At 44.9% G+C, this 14052-nt stretch overlaps 1 protein-coding gene across 4 annotated transcripts in view; it reads right to left on the bottom strand.

Annotated features, from left to right (window-relative positions):
- Window positions 1-7146, bottom strand: part of MYLK (myosin light chain kinase) — a 299797-nt gene extending 292651 nt beyond the window's left edge. For 2 of the 4 annotated variants that reach the window (XM_021070234.1, XM_021070231.1), the window contains exons 1-2: window positions 7041-7146; window positions 6740-6832 (exon numbers count right to left, since the gene is read on the bottom strand). The gene's annotated coding sequence lies outside the window, so the exon portion shown is untranslated. Of the gene's footprint in view, window positions 1-6739; window positions 6839-7040 lie in introns of those variants that run through there. The other 2 variants (XM_021070236.1, XM_021070232.1) reach the window with 2 other exon arrangements.

Genomic DNA, 14052 nt, shown 5'->3' with positions numbered 1-14052 from the left:
TACATGCGGAGCTTTGTAAAAATGGTGATTCCCTGACTCCACCCAGGTCCAGGTTGGGGAATGGGAGGCAGAAATTATTTTGCAAACAAGGCTCCCAAAAGAATTTTGTTATTAGTGGATTCTGGAAGACTGCTATTAGGAATAAAAGCTTTAGGCATGTCTTTCCCTTAAAGTTTTTCAGTGTGGTTGTGGATATAAAAATTTTAGCGTGAGTAAAACTAAATAAAACATATAAACTTACCATAATAAGTTTATGACGTCAACATCAAAAGAATTTAACAGGGGCCAATAGCTACGGAAGGTCAAATGAGGAGGCGAACTTGAAGCTGAGGAGGTCAAAGGTAGTCTTGCTTCTGAGGCAGTGCCTGACAGGTATGAGGAACTTAATTCATCCCCTGAACAAATAGTTAAGGATAGAAGGACTTGTCAAAGAGGCAAATGAAGAATATTCCAAGACAGGATAAACTCATAGTTAAAGGTGGAGAGACAACAAAGTGTGAGCTGGGTTTAGGGACAAGTTAATGGGTCTTGTTAGCTTGAAGGGCAGATTGCAGAGGCCCTTGTGCTTCAGGTTAAGGCTGTCCTGTGAGAAGCAGGGAGCCACTGAAGGTTTCTGAAGGTGGAGTGACACAGCCAGATTTGGCTTTAAGATTAACAAAGCAGGAGTTCCTGTCATGGCGCAGCAGAAACGAATCTGACTGGGAACCATGAGATTGCAGGTTCGATGCCTGGCCTAGCACAGCGGGTTAAGGATCCAGCGTTGCTGTAAGCTGTGGTGTAGGTTGCAAACGCGGCTCAAATCCCGCATTGCTGTGGCTCTGGCATTGGCTCCAATTAGACCCCTAGCCTGAGAACCTCCATATGCCTCAGGTGCAGCCCTAAAAAGACAAAAAAGACAAAAAAAAAAAAAAAAAAAAAAAAAAAAAGATTAACGAAGCAGGAGTTCTCACCTTGACGCACAGTGGATTAAGAATCCAACTGCAGCAGTTCGGGTTGCTGTAGGGGCGCAGTTCAATCCCTGGCCAAGAACAGTGGGTTAAAGAATCAGGCATTGGCACAGTTTGATTGGCTTAGATTCAGTCCCTGGCTTGGGAATTCCCATATGCCATGGGTGTGGCCATAAAATTTAAAAAAAAAAAAAAAAGATTCACAAAGCAATCAAGTGTTAAATTTATTTGTGCCACAGAGAGGCCACAGTTAACAGTGCAAGAGTGAGCTAGCAAAGGTCTGGTCACAAGTAATAGCAATATGAGAGTAAAACCAACCTGGATAACCAGAGAAGAATAACTGCAGGAGGAGGGGCTGGCGGCTGTGGTCATCTGTGACTAGCTGGCACCCTAGGGGGGCTGCCCAATCACAACAAAAAGTCTGAGAACTCCCTAAAACACTTCAGCTGAAACACCATGTGGTAAAGTCTGTAGCAATTGCATTAACTGTCTCACGCCCAGCATGAGAGCCTGCGGTGAAGACAGACGTTTCAGTAGTAATAAGGGGCAAGCTACAGGGTAAGGGCTGTGTTTCTCCAGGCACACAACAACAGTCTGCTGCCTCCTCCCAAACATGTCCATTTCCACAAGCTTAGCAACCAAGCAACTACAGAAACACTGTGATGGTGCTAATACAAAAATATGGAATGACAACCTAACCTGGATAACGAGGAAGGATAGGAACAGGTCCGTTTTAGGCACATTCTATGAACAGGCTCAGTACTCAGCAGGAAAAAAAAAATGTATAAGAGTCAGGAGAAAAATCAGAACAGTTATGCCTAACCCATAAAAAAGACATTTTGGAGAAGCGAGGGAGATGAGTGAAAGTACCTTTTCACGGAGCAGCAGATGGGAGATGCCTTAGGAGCTTTCTCCCTTTCATTCACTAGCCAGGACTTCAACCCAGATGTCCCGGCCCCTGTGCTGTCAGGTACTAACTTCTTCCTGGGATAAGAGTAAGGACACAAAGATGAACCATTGTCCTCAGGAGCTTGTAGCCTATTAGGACATCACACCTTACGATTGCATCACAGGTAAAGGTTACCAAGCCCTGTTCATCTATCCACAGCCTCTTCAGGCAAGCAGAGAAAGGGTTCCCCTCTCAAGGGTGGTTCATCCAGAAGACAGTGTCAGATATAGGTGTTGAGTCTGGGTATTGGGTGGGACAGGGGCTAGCACTTTAGGAGCAGGTGGAATCTGCGTGGGCAGATACAAGGTACTCAAGGGCCCTGGCAGCAGACAGATGGCAGTGATCATAGAGTCAGGCCAAGAGAGGAAGGAACATGCTGCTCTGCTCCCCTGGGCACCCTCAGACTAAAGAGAACAGCCTTCAAAGACTCTGGAGAACCAGGTGGGACAAATGATAGAACCAATTTGCATCCATTGCTCTGGCTGAGGTCAGGCCTTCCCATTCCATCACTACCCTCCGTCAGGGTTGAGGCATGAGAGGAAAACACCCAAAGCCTTGGCCTTTTAGACCAGGGTTCCCACGTCAGCATAACGCAGGTGTCAGGTGGACTGGCATAAATGAAACATGAGGAAAGAATGCAAAGCCCCTGGAAGCCAAAAGTCTTCGTGCGCTGGGCTTTCGCTCTGGCTGTGACAAAGATACCCCAGGACAAGCTGTCCTGCATGGTTGAGAGCTCGCTGCAGGGTCAAAGGTTCATCATCAGGCTCCAACAAAGGAGGAGCTGAGAGCTTCTGAACCCTGGAACCAAGGGTTCCTGCCCTCCCTCCTCCTCATCACTCTAGCCCCTGAATTTCTCATTACTCAAAATTCCCCTAATTGAGTCTGGACCACAGAATGTATCCCTGTTTTCTAATAACATACTCCATATGTGTTATACTTCCCCAAATAGACCCCAAGCCCCTTGGGCATGCTGCCTTCCTTTTATAAGCCTCCCCAGGGTGGGACGGGGAGGAGATTTGTAATTAATGTGTGGTGGCTGATGCACAGGTCATTCCACAGACATAGGGAACACTACTCAATGTGTGAAAGAATAGCAATTCCTTCTTCTGTGCCTCTTTATAGTCACATATTCGTTTTTATCTGAGGAAACTGCAGTTGGCCCACAGAAGTTAAATACCAAACCCAAGAACATCCATCTGGCCAGTGAGCAGGATGGCTCTGAAGCCACGTTTAACTCCAAAGATCACATTCTACCCTTGCACTGCCTCTCCTGCCAGAAATCTGAAGGAGAGCTACGCTGCACCAAAAAAAAAAAAAAAAAAAAAAAAACGAAGTGCTGCAAACCAAAAAGATAAATGACTTCCTCAACTATGAAAGCTTATCATGAGGTGGGTTTCTGGCTCCCAAAAGATTATGAGAAATAACTCAGAAGGTCCTGCCTAACAAATTAGCACCCATCCCATATGGGGGAACCCAGCAGCAGATCTATAAGAAAAGGAAATCCCCTCCTCAGCTCATTGCTTTTGTTTCCAGAGAACTCCACACTCAGACCCAAGAGAACAGGGGAGGGGAGGAAGAAAGGGGGACAGAAGTACCAACACTAGAGGGAGGGAACAATCCTGGGACATTTGAGAAGCCAGATTTATACAGAAGTTCCCACAGCTCCCTTGTAGGGTGTCCATTGTAAGCATTCACCCTCGGACACAGGGGACAGTGAGCAGGAGGACAATGTGAGCATCTGGAAATCCAGCCTTAGCCCCAAGAGCTGCAAACAGAGAGCAGTGCTCTCTGGCTCTCCTCTGGCCCCAGCCCCATTTCACAAAGGCTGCAGACCTGACAACCAGTCGCAGGAGGGAGGAAGTGCTGGCCTGTAGTGACAAACGCTGAGGTCCACCCACTATGAGACTGTAAGAACTGCATTTGTGGGGAGTTCCCGTCGTGGCGCAGTGGTTAACGAATCGGACTAGGAACCATGAGGTTGCGGGTTCAGTCCCTGCCCTTGCTCAGTGGGTTAACGATCCGGCGTTGCCGTGAGCTGTGGTGTAGGTTGCAGACGCGGCTCGGATCCTACGCTCTGGCGTAGGCCGGTGGCTACAGCTCCGATTCGACCCCTAGCCTGGGAACCTCCATATGCCGCAGGAGCGGCCCAAGAAATACCAACAACAACAGACAAAAAAAAAAAAAAAAAAAAAAAAAAAAAAAAAAAAAAAAAGAACTGCATTTGCTGAACCTGTTGGTTTAAAACTGATATAAAAGTATGAAACCGAAACTCAACAGAGAGGCAAGAGAATTCATCTGCAGAACAGCATAGGCGGGAGAGGTGCGGGGCTCCCACAGCAGACTCTGGCCCAGCACATTCACCTTTCTGTGCTCGTAAAGCAGGAGGTGAGTGGAGGGACAGAGGCGGACGTCGCATGGCATGGGAGCCTGTCCTAGTGACATCTGCGCTCCCTTCACTCTGGATTCCAAGCCCACATGCCACCCAAGTGTCCACTTGTATATTTTCCATACAAACATCCTTCCTCCTGCCCTCTGGCTGCACTCTCTGGCGGTCAGAGGAAAACGACACAATAGTCAAGCTGGGAGAGGACAATGTCTTCTGTTGGGCAAGGTTACTTTCTAAGGGTTGGTCTCTAAATTTCACTACATTCACAGAATGAACAGGACAGGAAGTTTTAAGAATGAACAGTTCCCCAATCAGAGTTTGTTGGTTGACATGGGGGTAGGGCAGTTAGGGTTCCAAGTGGCCTTGGTGTATATTTCCAGAATATCAAGAAAGTGTTGTTCTCAGAAAGACGCTACATAAGACCCCACATGTTCATGGGGTTGCTGCACCCCTACCCCCAGGCTGGGCTGCATTCTCAAATTGCCACTTCTTGAATCTCTTAAAAGGCAAAGAGCCAAGAAACCAACTAGTTCTATTTCGCAGACTCAGATTTGTATTTGGGGGGCCAGCAAGGGGTCATTCTTGTAAATACTGAGAACACAGTGACCTCAGAGCAATCACAATCCATTCCTCAAAGACTGGGGAAGGACCTCCCCAGCTAGGACCAAAACGCCACCCCTACCTCTGTCACTGCAAGGGCCTCTCTCCCCCCAGCACCACCTGGGACCAACCTCCTTTTCTGACCAGCCTTCCCAGCAGACTCCTTTGCAGCTGCCATCCAGAAGCCCCTGCCCTAGAGTGACAGCACCTGTCTGCGTAAGGTCCAGGCAGCAGGTGGGTCCACTTAAGCTTACCAGTTAGATCAGGACCTTCCCCAGAACCTAGTCTGCTCTGTACATGTCCCCCAAGATCTATCCCCTGAGGAAATAGTCTCATTGATGAGAGGGCCAGCAAACCTTATATAAAGAAAACCACTCCAAGGCCCCAGCAACCTCTTCCCCAGCTAGCTAATTACTGCACAAAAGCAATCAAACACACTGCTTCTCAGCCTTTTGGCTAAGATCAAGTGAAGAAACCAAACACACAAATCCTTTCCCACTGTAGAGCAGTTTTCCAAGTCCATGCCTACTGGTGTATCAGAACCAGCATCTTTTCGTATCATCTGTGGGTGAGGGGACAGACATGCACATCCTGGGGAAAAGGCTCTTGTGCAAGTCCCCAGGGTACCCTCTACCCAATCCAGTAGTGAGCATCCAGCCACTCCCCAACTAGGACCAAGCCTCTAGGCTGCTCTGGCTAAAGGCTCTTGGCCCACTTAGAATGGAAGACAAAAGGCCAGCCTCACTCAGGACACCATGAGCCTTCAAGCCGAGGGCATTATGGTACCAGCAAAGTCACTTTCTCTAGGGTGCAGGGCAGGGAAAGAGACTAAGACAGAGGATCACCAAAGAAAGAAGGGGATCAAGGGGAGCATGAATTTAAAAGTAAAGAGATGGAGGGGAAGAGGGAAATGAAATGGGGGAAAAAAAAAACCAACAACTATTTACTGGAACCTAGAATAGTTTTTGGGGACCCAATAAGGTTACCAGAAGCACTTACAGTTCCTCCAGAGATTTGTATGGATCTCTGGGGCTTTGAAATGTGAGGAGTTCCCTGAATGATCCTCTCAAGCCCCCACTTGCAAATAACTTACTGAAAAGGTGTGCACTTTGACAAAAGATTGCACTAAGGCAGGAAAGAACTTGCAGCCCCAGCTGGAAGGGGGATGTAGCAACGGAGTGAGTTGGGGGTAGGGATGGGGGGAATTGCACATATTCTGCTCTTTGCACTTGGGGAGAATAGGGATGGTGAAAACCAGTGGTCTGAGACCTGGCACTATTCCCACTGCCCAGGTGCGCCCCCACCCCCACCAACTTCCCTCAGTTACAATGACCACTTTTACCCCTTCCAGGCCTCAAAGGACTGGGTCTTTCTCCTTCCTGTTACTATATAGAGGGCGTGCCCCTCAACAACAAAATGCTAGAACACCTCCCCTCATCAGCTCCTCTTTGCATCTGCAATACCACTCCTAAAAAATTCAGTCCTTTGAGTATTGAAGAGTAGCCACAAGTTCCAGGGAGGAGTTCTGCCTTAACCACTGACAGCTAACACCTGGGAATTAGTTTAGCCTAAACTTTCCAACCGCAGTGATCTGCATACAAAGGTCCTTTAACCATGGAACTCTGGCTGAAGGCAGGAAGGCAGAACAGGCGAGGGACATTAGTGAGGAGCAGGGAATGAGAGCAGAACTGCGACGCCCAACGCCCCAGTTTTGCCTGAGACCCTTAGTCTGCCTCCACTCCCGTACCTTCTCAGACTTGCATTTAGGCTGGGAGGACTTTCACGTGGCATCCCCGCCCCTTACCCCCGCAGCTGCAGTCACCAAGTCCTCCCACAAGGGCTAGGAGAAGAGCCCACCTCTCTTCCTTGAAGGCTGGCGGCGATTTGCACTCCTCAAATCAAAGATACCGCTTCGGATGATAACCGCATCACTGTCCCCAAGCACCTCACCTTCCAAAAGAGAACTTGGGTTGCCGCGACAAGCTGGAGTCACCCCTTGTGCCACCTCCCCCAACTCCTCTCCGCCCTCAGGAACCCCTCTCCAACAGTGGGGCCGGGGGCAGACTCCTGAGGGAGGGTCCCGACCCCGGATCCCCGCCCTCGGAGAGTGACTGCCAAGGGCCGAGACAAGACAAAAGCGTGGGGCGGGCTCACTCACCCGCGCGGCGAAGGCGGCCCGGGAGCCGAGGCACCGTGCTCGGCTGGGGCGCCCTGGCCGCGGGCGCGCAGCGCGGGTTCAGCGCTCAATCTGCCACCGGCTGCGGCTTGGGGAGCCGGTGAGGCGAGTCCCAGGCGGGGCGGGGCGGGGGGGGGGCGGCCCGGCGAGAGAGCGAGCAAATGGGAGCGCAAACGCGCGTGTATGCGAGGGACTGGGAGTGGAGCGCTCCGGGTCTCGACCCAAACTGCAGACTCCGGCTCACACGCGCTGATTTGCATGTCATTTGCATGACGCTCTGGGAATGGACCTGCGGTCCTTCCGCCACGCCCACCTGCCCTCCTCCCCCGGTAGCAAGAAGGGAATGCGGAGCAGAATCGACAGTTGGATGCTGGTCCTTCTCGTCCTTCCTCCGCACCACTCCAACTCATCTTCGCACACTGAATTGGTGGCCTTCAAGGTGTTTTCTCATGTTTTCTCCTGGAAGACCACTCCGTGCACGGAAGACCACACACTGGAAAAACTCCTTAGACTTTAAAATTAATTTTCTTTTCCTTTGATATGGCTCTCAAAAACAACAACGAATCAAGTACATTGCCCAAACGAATGCAGTTTTGGTTTTTGGACAATGTATCGCGAAGAACTTGCTCATTTTCAAAATTGGACACAATGTGCAATTTTGTTCAGGCTGGATAACCTAAGTCCTTAAAAATGCGGGCTCTGGAGTTGAGAACACTAACCCTTGCTTTCTAGCAGCAAAATTTTGGGCAAGGTATTTATGCTCTCTGCTATTTCGTTTTCTTATATCTAAAATGCGGATAATCTGCCTCATAGGAATGTAAGGCTTCAGCCAGGAAAAGCACTTAGGATAGCGTCTAACAAACATAGTTACTTTCAACTCTTAAACGTGTTAAGTATTGTTCTATATCTACTTAACTGAGAGGCAATCAGACCGAGGCAAGAGACCAGGAGAAGAGGGGAAGCTTAGACCAGGGTTTCCCACCCAGCTCAGCTGTTAGACTAACCAGACTCACCTTTGAAAATCCATTTCCGTATCTTCCTTCCCTGTAGAAGATCCAACCTTAAATGCATTTTGAAACGTTATCGTGAGGATGTTCTGGAGAAATATGAGAAAATGTTCAACCCGGCCACTTCCTTAAAAAAAATTTTTTTTTTTAATTTTAATGTAAAGACGGAGAAGTCTGTTTTGCGGTGGAGAGTCCCAGATTGAGAGACTTGAGTGTTAGACCTGGTTCTGGTACTAGCTTTGTAGAGCTTGTGGGAGTCATCGTGTCTCCGCCTCAGTTTTCTAATTTGTAAATGAGGCAGCTCCTTGGGATGTTTTTTGATTTTGTCTTTTTCAGGCATCTTCCAGCTTTGAAACTTTAGCCCCAGGATTCCTCTGACCGTTTCCTTTGCTGTGTTAAGAATCTCTCATTGGTTTGGAGGACACCTACACCGCCCTTTTAAAATTGTTTTCTCAGCTTGCCTAATATTTAGTTTGCACCTAATATGAAATATTTTGTAGCGCTTCCTGATCACTTCACTTTTCCTTTTTATTTTAACTGTTTATTCCAAGTAAAGGAGTAGTTGTTGCTTTTCTTATCATAAAACAAAACACAAAGTACATAAAACCATACAAAGCAAATATATAGACTGGTGAATTTTATGAAGCAAACATCCTAGCTGGTCACCACTCAGGTCAAACACAGAACTCTGTCAGCCACCAGAAGTCCCTCCACATGCCCCATCCTAATACCAGCCACCTATCACTCTTCTCCTGAAAGCAACCACCAGCCTGTCATTATACAATCACTTTTGCTAGTTTAGAGTTTTATCTCCCAAGTGTGCATCTTGCCCATTTTTAAAAAACTTGATGTGCCTTTTAAGCCTTTTGTTATAATTTATCTGTTGAAGAAAGCAGGCCTTTTAATCTGAGTTTCCCACAGTTTGGGAATTGCACTTTAATAGTTTAGCATATTTGTCTATCCTCTGCATTTCTTGCAAATTGGTAGCCACCCTAGAGGCTGAAGTTCCATCTTCTTGGGCAAAACTATAGGTGGTGGTATGTTCTTTCATCAGGAGGTTTATAATATCTGGCTTGGCTCTTTTTATAGGCTAGCAGCTGTTGATGCTTAATTTCTACATTGATAAATTAATCCATTGAGGTTGGCAAAATGATATTTTAATTCTATAATTTTGTATAAAGAGGTGTTTCCTCTCATTTAGTATTTAGTTACCATAAGCTCATAACAGAGAATTTGGATCAGTTTTGGGTTCTGTGTTATCCTCAGAAGGTAACTTAATTAGGGTTCTTAGAGTTGTTGCCAAAAAGAAACGTGGAGACAGAGTTTTGGGTGAAGGAGAAAAAGATAGCTTTAATTGCTTTGCCAGACAAAGGAGGCCACAGCAGGCTAATGTCTTAAAGGCTATGCCCTCCATTGGGAAGTACTGCAGGGAGTTTTTTAGTAAAAAGGAGAAAAACAGGTTTTCAGATAGGACTCAGGATTGGGGCATACATGCATTCTTTCTTTGGGGGAACCTTAGTCATCAAAGCTAACATCAGGAGATCTCAGCATGATCATGATGGTGGTCTGCTGGGTTATTGCCTAGAATAACAGTACTTTCGAAAAGGGCATATTGATCAGAGATTAGAACAAACTGGGAGAGTTCCTGAAAAACATCACATGCTAATAATCTTTAACCCACAGGCAATTGTACTCAGGGTGCCTAATCTTTAACTTACTGGTGATTGCGTTTAGGGTGCTATTAAGCCAGGGAGGACTCTAGGCTGTTCCAATTTTAAAGCATTCATTTCTAAAAGAAGCATAAGGAATATAACTTTTCTCTTAGGCGTGTAAGATGCCTACGTCATTATGTGTATGTCTTGAGGGAACCAGGATCATGCCCCAAGGCTATACTAGCGTTTCTTGACTGTTCCTCCCATGTCTGTGTATCCCCTTCCTTCCTTGTTCAGCAACTGTCTGAACCTGTCCCTTGGAACTCAGGGAAGGTCATGGAGGCTGAATGAGGCCCATTTCCTAAGAACAAGAAATGGGGGACACAGAATGGCATATGAAAGTTCCCAGGCCAGGGATTGAATCTGAACCAGAGCTGCAACCTACACCACAGCTGTAGCATTGCCAGATCCTTAACCCACGCCATCAGGCCATGGATCAAACTGGCACCTCCAACAGAAACAAGCCAGATCATTAACCCACTGTGCCACAGTGGGAACTCCAAACTTTGTTTCTTTTTATGGCTGAGTAATAATATTCCATTGTATGTATAAACCTCATTTTGCTTATGCAGTCACCTACTGATGGACACTTGAATTGTTTCCATTTTTTGGCTATTGTGAATAATGCCATTATGAATACTGGTACAGAAGTATCTACTTGAGGCCATTTTCAACTCTACTGGGTATATATCTATGAGAGGAACTGCTGGATCATGTGGTAAGTCTATTTTGAGGAACCACCAAACTATTTCCGTAGTGTCTGCACCATTTTACATTCCCACCAGTAATGCACAGAGTCCCAAATTCTCTACATCCTTACCAGTGGTTTTGAAATTCAAGATTTCTTCTTTGACTTATGTATTACTAGAAGTATATTGTTTAATCTCCAAGTATTTTAGTATTTTCCAGCTATCTTTCTATTATTGGCTTCTAGTTTAATTACGTTGAGGCCTGCGAGCAGATATTGTGTGATTTTCATTCTTTTAAATGTGTTAAGATGTGCTTTAAGGTCCAGAATGTAGTCTATCTTGGTGAATGTTCTATGTAAGCGTGAGAAGAATGTGTATTTTCCTGTTGTTAGTCAATAGATGTCAATTTTATCTAGTTGATTATGGTGTTCTGAGTGCATCTATGTCCATACTGATTTTCTGCTTGCTGATTGTCCGTTTCTGATAGAGGGAGAGAGTCATCTAACTCTCCTTGCAGTTCTATCACTTTTTGCCTGTTATGTTGCCCTGCTGTTATGCACATACATGTCAAGGATTATTATGTACTCTTGAAGGGCTGACCGCTCATTACTATTTAATATACCCTTCTTTGTCCCTAAATTTCACTGCTCTAAAGTCTGCTATGTCTGAAATTAGTATATATACTCCTGCTTTTTTTCTATTAGTGTTAGCATAGTATATCTTTTTCCAACATTTGCTTTGAATTTTTATGTCATTATTTTTAAAGTGGGTTTCTTACAGACAACATAGAATCAGGTCTTGTTTTTTGATCCACTCTAACAATATATGTCTTTTAATTGGATGCATTTAGACCACTGACATTCAAATTATTGATACAGTTGGATTAATAGCTACCATATTTTTTTTTTTTTACAATTTTCTATTTGTTGCCCTCATTCTTTTCTCTGATATTCACTGTGAGAACTAAGTTAAGGTATTGGAGGTGAAACACAAAAGTGCAGACCCCTTCCCCCCTCTATATCTGGGTCCCTCCAAGATTTTTAACTTCTATACTCATCCACACTAGGCTTCCATTAATTTTTCAATTACAGTTCATGTTTTTCCTACCCTGGCCCTGGTTCCTACAGTGGTTTCTGCTCGTGGGTTTTTGTTCCAGTGTCACGATTCTCTGTTTCCACCTGTCTGTCTCTCCAATACTGGCAGCAATGGTTTGCCCTGTAACATCACTTCTCTTATGGAGATGTCCAAATGTCTTCCATGCCAGACCAGAAACCAGAAGTCTCTTATCAACATTAAAAATTTTTTGTTTGTTTTGATAATAGCCATCTTAGCAGGTATGGAGTACATATCCCATTGTGGTTTTGATTTGCATTTCCCTGATGACTAATGATAACTGAGTATCTTTTCATGTGCTTATTGGCAATTTGTATATCTTTTTTGGAGAAAAGTTTTTCAATTCTTTTGCCCATTTTAAAATTAGATTGTTGGGAGTTCCTGTAGTGGAACAGTGGTTAACGAATCCAACTAGGAACCATGAGGTTGCAGGTTCGATCCCTGGCCTTGTTCAGTGGGTTAAGGATTCGGCGTTGCCATGAGCTGTGGTGTGGGTCGCAGACGCGGCTCAGATCCCGTTTTGCTGTGGCTCTGGCATAGGCTGGTGGCTACGGCTCCGATTAGACCCCTAGCCTGGGAATCTCAATATGCCACGAGAGCGGCCCAAGAAATGGCAAAAAGACAAAAAAAAAAAAAAAATTAGATTGTTGGGGTTTTTTTCCTCATTAAATTGCAGAGTTTCTTTATGTATTCTGGATATCAATCTTCTGTCAGATGTATGATTTGCAAATACTTTCTCCCATTCTGTGTTGTATTTTCACATTGCTGTGTCTTTTGATGCCAAAAGTCTTAAATTTTGATGAGATCCAACTTATTTTTTCTTTTGTTACCTTTGATAAAGATGCCATACTTAAAATTTAGTTCAAAACATTAAAGTTCCTATGGTTATTATGTTAGGAACAAATTTAAGATCTAAATCAATTATTTCAAGATGCAGAATCCCCAGATTTCTAGGAGGTGATGCAGGGAATGAAGTGGGGATTGGGACCAGGTCCCAGGCCCCCACCCATTCCTTGTCCAGAGAGGCTCTGCTTTTCTGTTTCACGTGTTAAGCTTTTGTGTAAGACTCTGCAGAACACTTAAATCTGTTTTTTGTTTGTTTGTTTTTGGGTTTTTTTTTTTTTTTTGTCTTTTGTCTTTTTAGAACCACACCCTTGGCATATGGAGGTTCCCAGGCTAGGGGTCTAATCAGAGCTACGGCTGCCGGCCACAGCCATAGCCACAGCAATGCCAGATCCAAGCCATGTCTGCGACCTACACCACAGCTCATGGCAACGCCGGATCCTTGACCCACTGAGCAAGGCCAGGGATTGAACCTGCAACCTAGTGGTTCCTAGTCGGATTCGTTTCCACTGCGCCACGACGGGAACTTGCTTAAATCTGTTTTATATAGTCTGAAAGAAGAGCAACAACAGTTTAAATGAGTAGACAAATATGAACTCAAGTGACCACATTCTATCATTCTTCCTCATATTCTACTGCTAATAACCTACAGGTTTTCTATTTGCTCCCCTCCCCCACAAACACACTATGGAAGTTTATTTTAGTAACCATAGAGGGAAGTGCTATAAAAACTTAGTGTGCATAAAAACCCAGCATAGCAAAGACCATATTTAAGGACAAAATGAGCACATGATGAAAAATGAAATGGAAATCATAGCTGAGAAATCTACATATAGTAAAGCAAATTTGGGGGTGTTTATATGTAAAACCCTTGATTTATAAATTCCATAAACTCAATTTTCTGCATAATGAGAATCTAGAGCCAGATGATACCATCTATTAAAAACCCTTTGCTTTGCAGACGTGGAAATGGAAGTCAGAGGGTAAGTCCTACATTCCTACCTCAAATTCACTGTGTGAAGGGAGTATAGTATAGTGGTTAGGTCTTCTGAGTCAGCCACTTGGCTGCATGGGAGCTTTATCATTAGCTAGCTGTGTGATCTTGGTCCAATAACTTAATTTCTTCGGGGCCTTAATTTCCTAATTGTTAAAAATGATATACAAACAAAAAAATGAACTATGTCCACTTCATTGTGTTGTTTTGAAGGCTGAATGAAAAGATACACAGCAAAGCATCTTATCTCTGGCCTCCAGTGCTAAAATTCCTTCCATTATTTGTGAACATACAAAATGAATGAATGAGTATAGTTATTGTAGGTATTTACCTTTGGAAGTAAACAACAATGACAAAAAGGTATTCATTGTTAAAACAAAACAACCTAAATATATCATTTTAACAGCAAAATGGAATTTCTAAGAGGGAAAAAACAAACAGAAGGAAACCTTCTTTGGGAATTCTTTACCATGAATTATCCCACCATGTTTTATAAGGTCTCCTACATGTCCCTATACCCACTAGAAAAACTGGCTAATTAAGTCAAGAGCTCTCACAAACAGAAACCTGACATTAGGAGGCTGGCTAAAACAGGAATGTTCCAGATTCCTCCTCTTCGTAGGACTTCCAGAGCTC

This window comes from Sus scrofa, chromosome 13, assembly GCF_000003025.6.
Source record: "Sus scrofa isolate TJ Tabasco breed Duroc chromosome 13, Sscrofa11.1, whole genome shotgun sequence".
Classification (NCBI taxonomy): domain Eukaryota; kingdom Metazoa; phylum Chordata; class Mammalia; order Artiodactyla; family Suidae; genus Sus; species Sus scrofa.
Note: the sequence above shows the minus strand (reverse complement) of the source record. Positions and strands in the feature narration are given on the sequence as shown.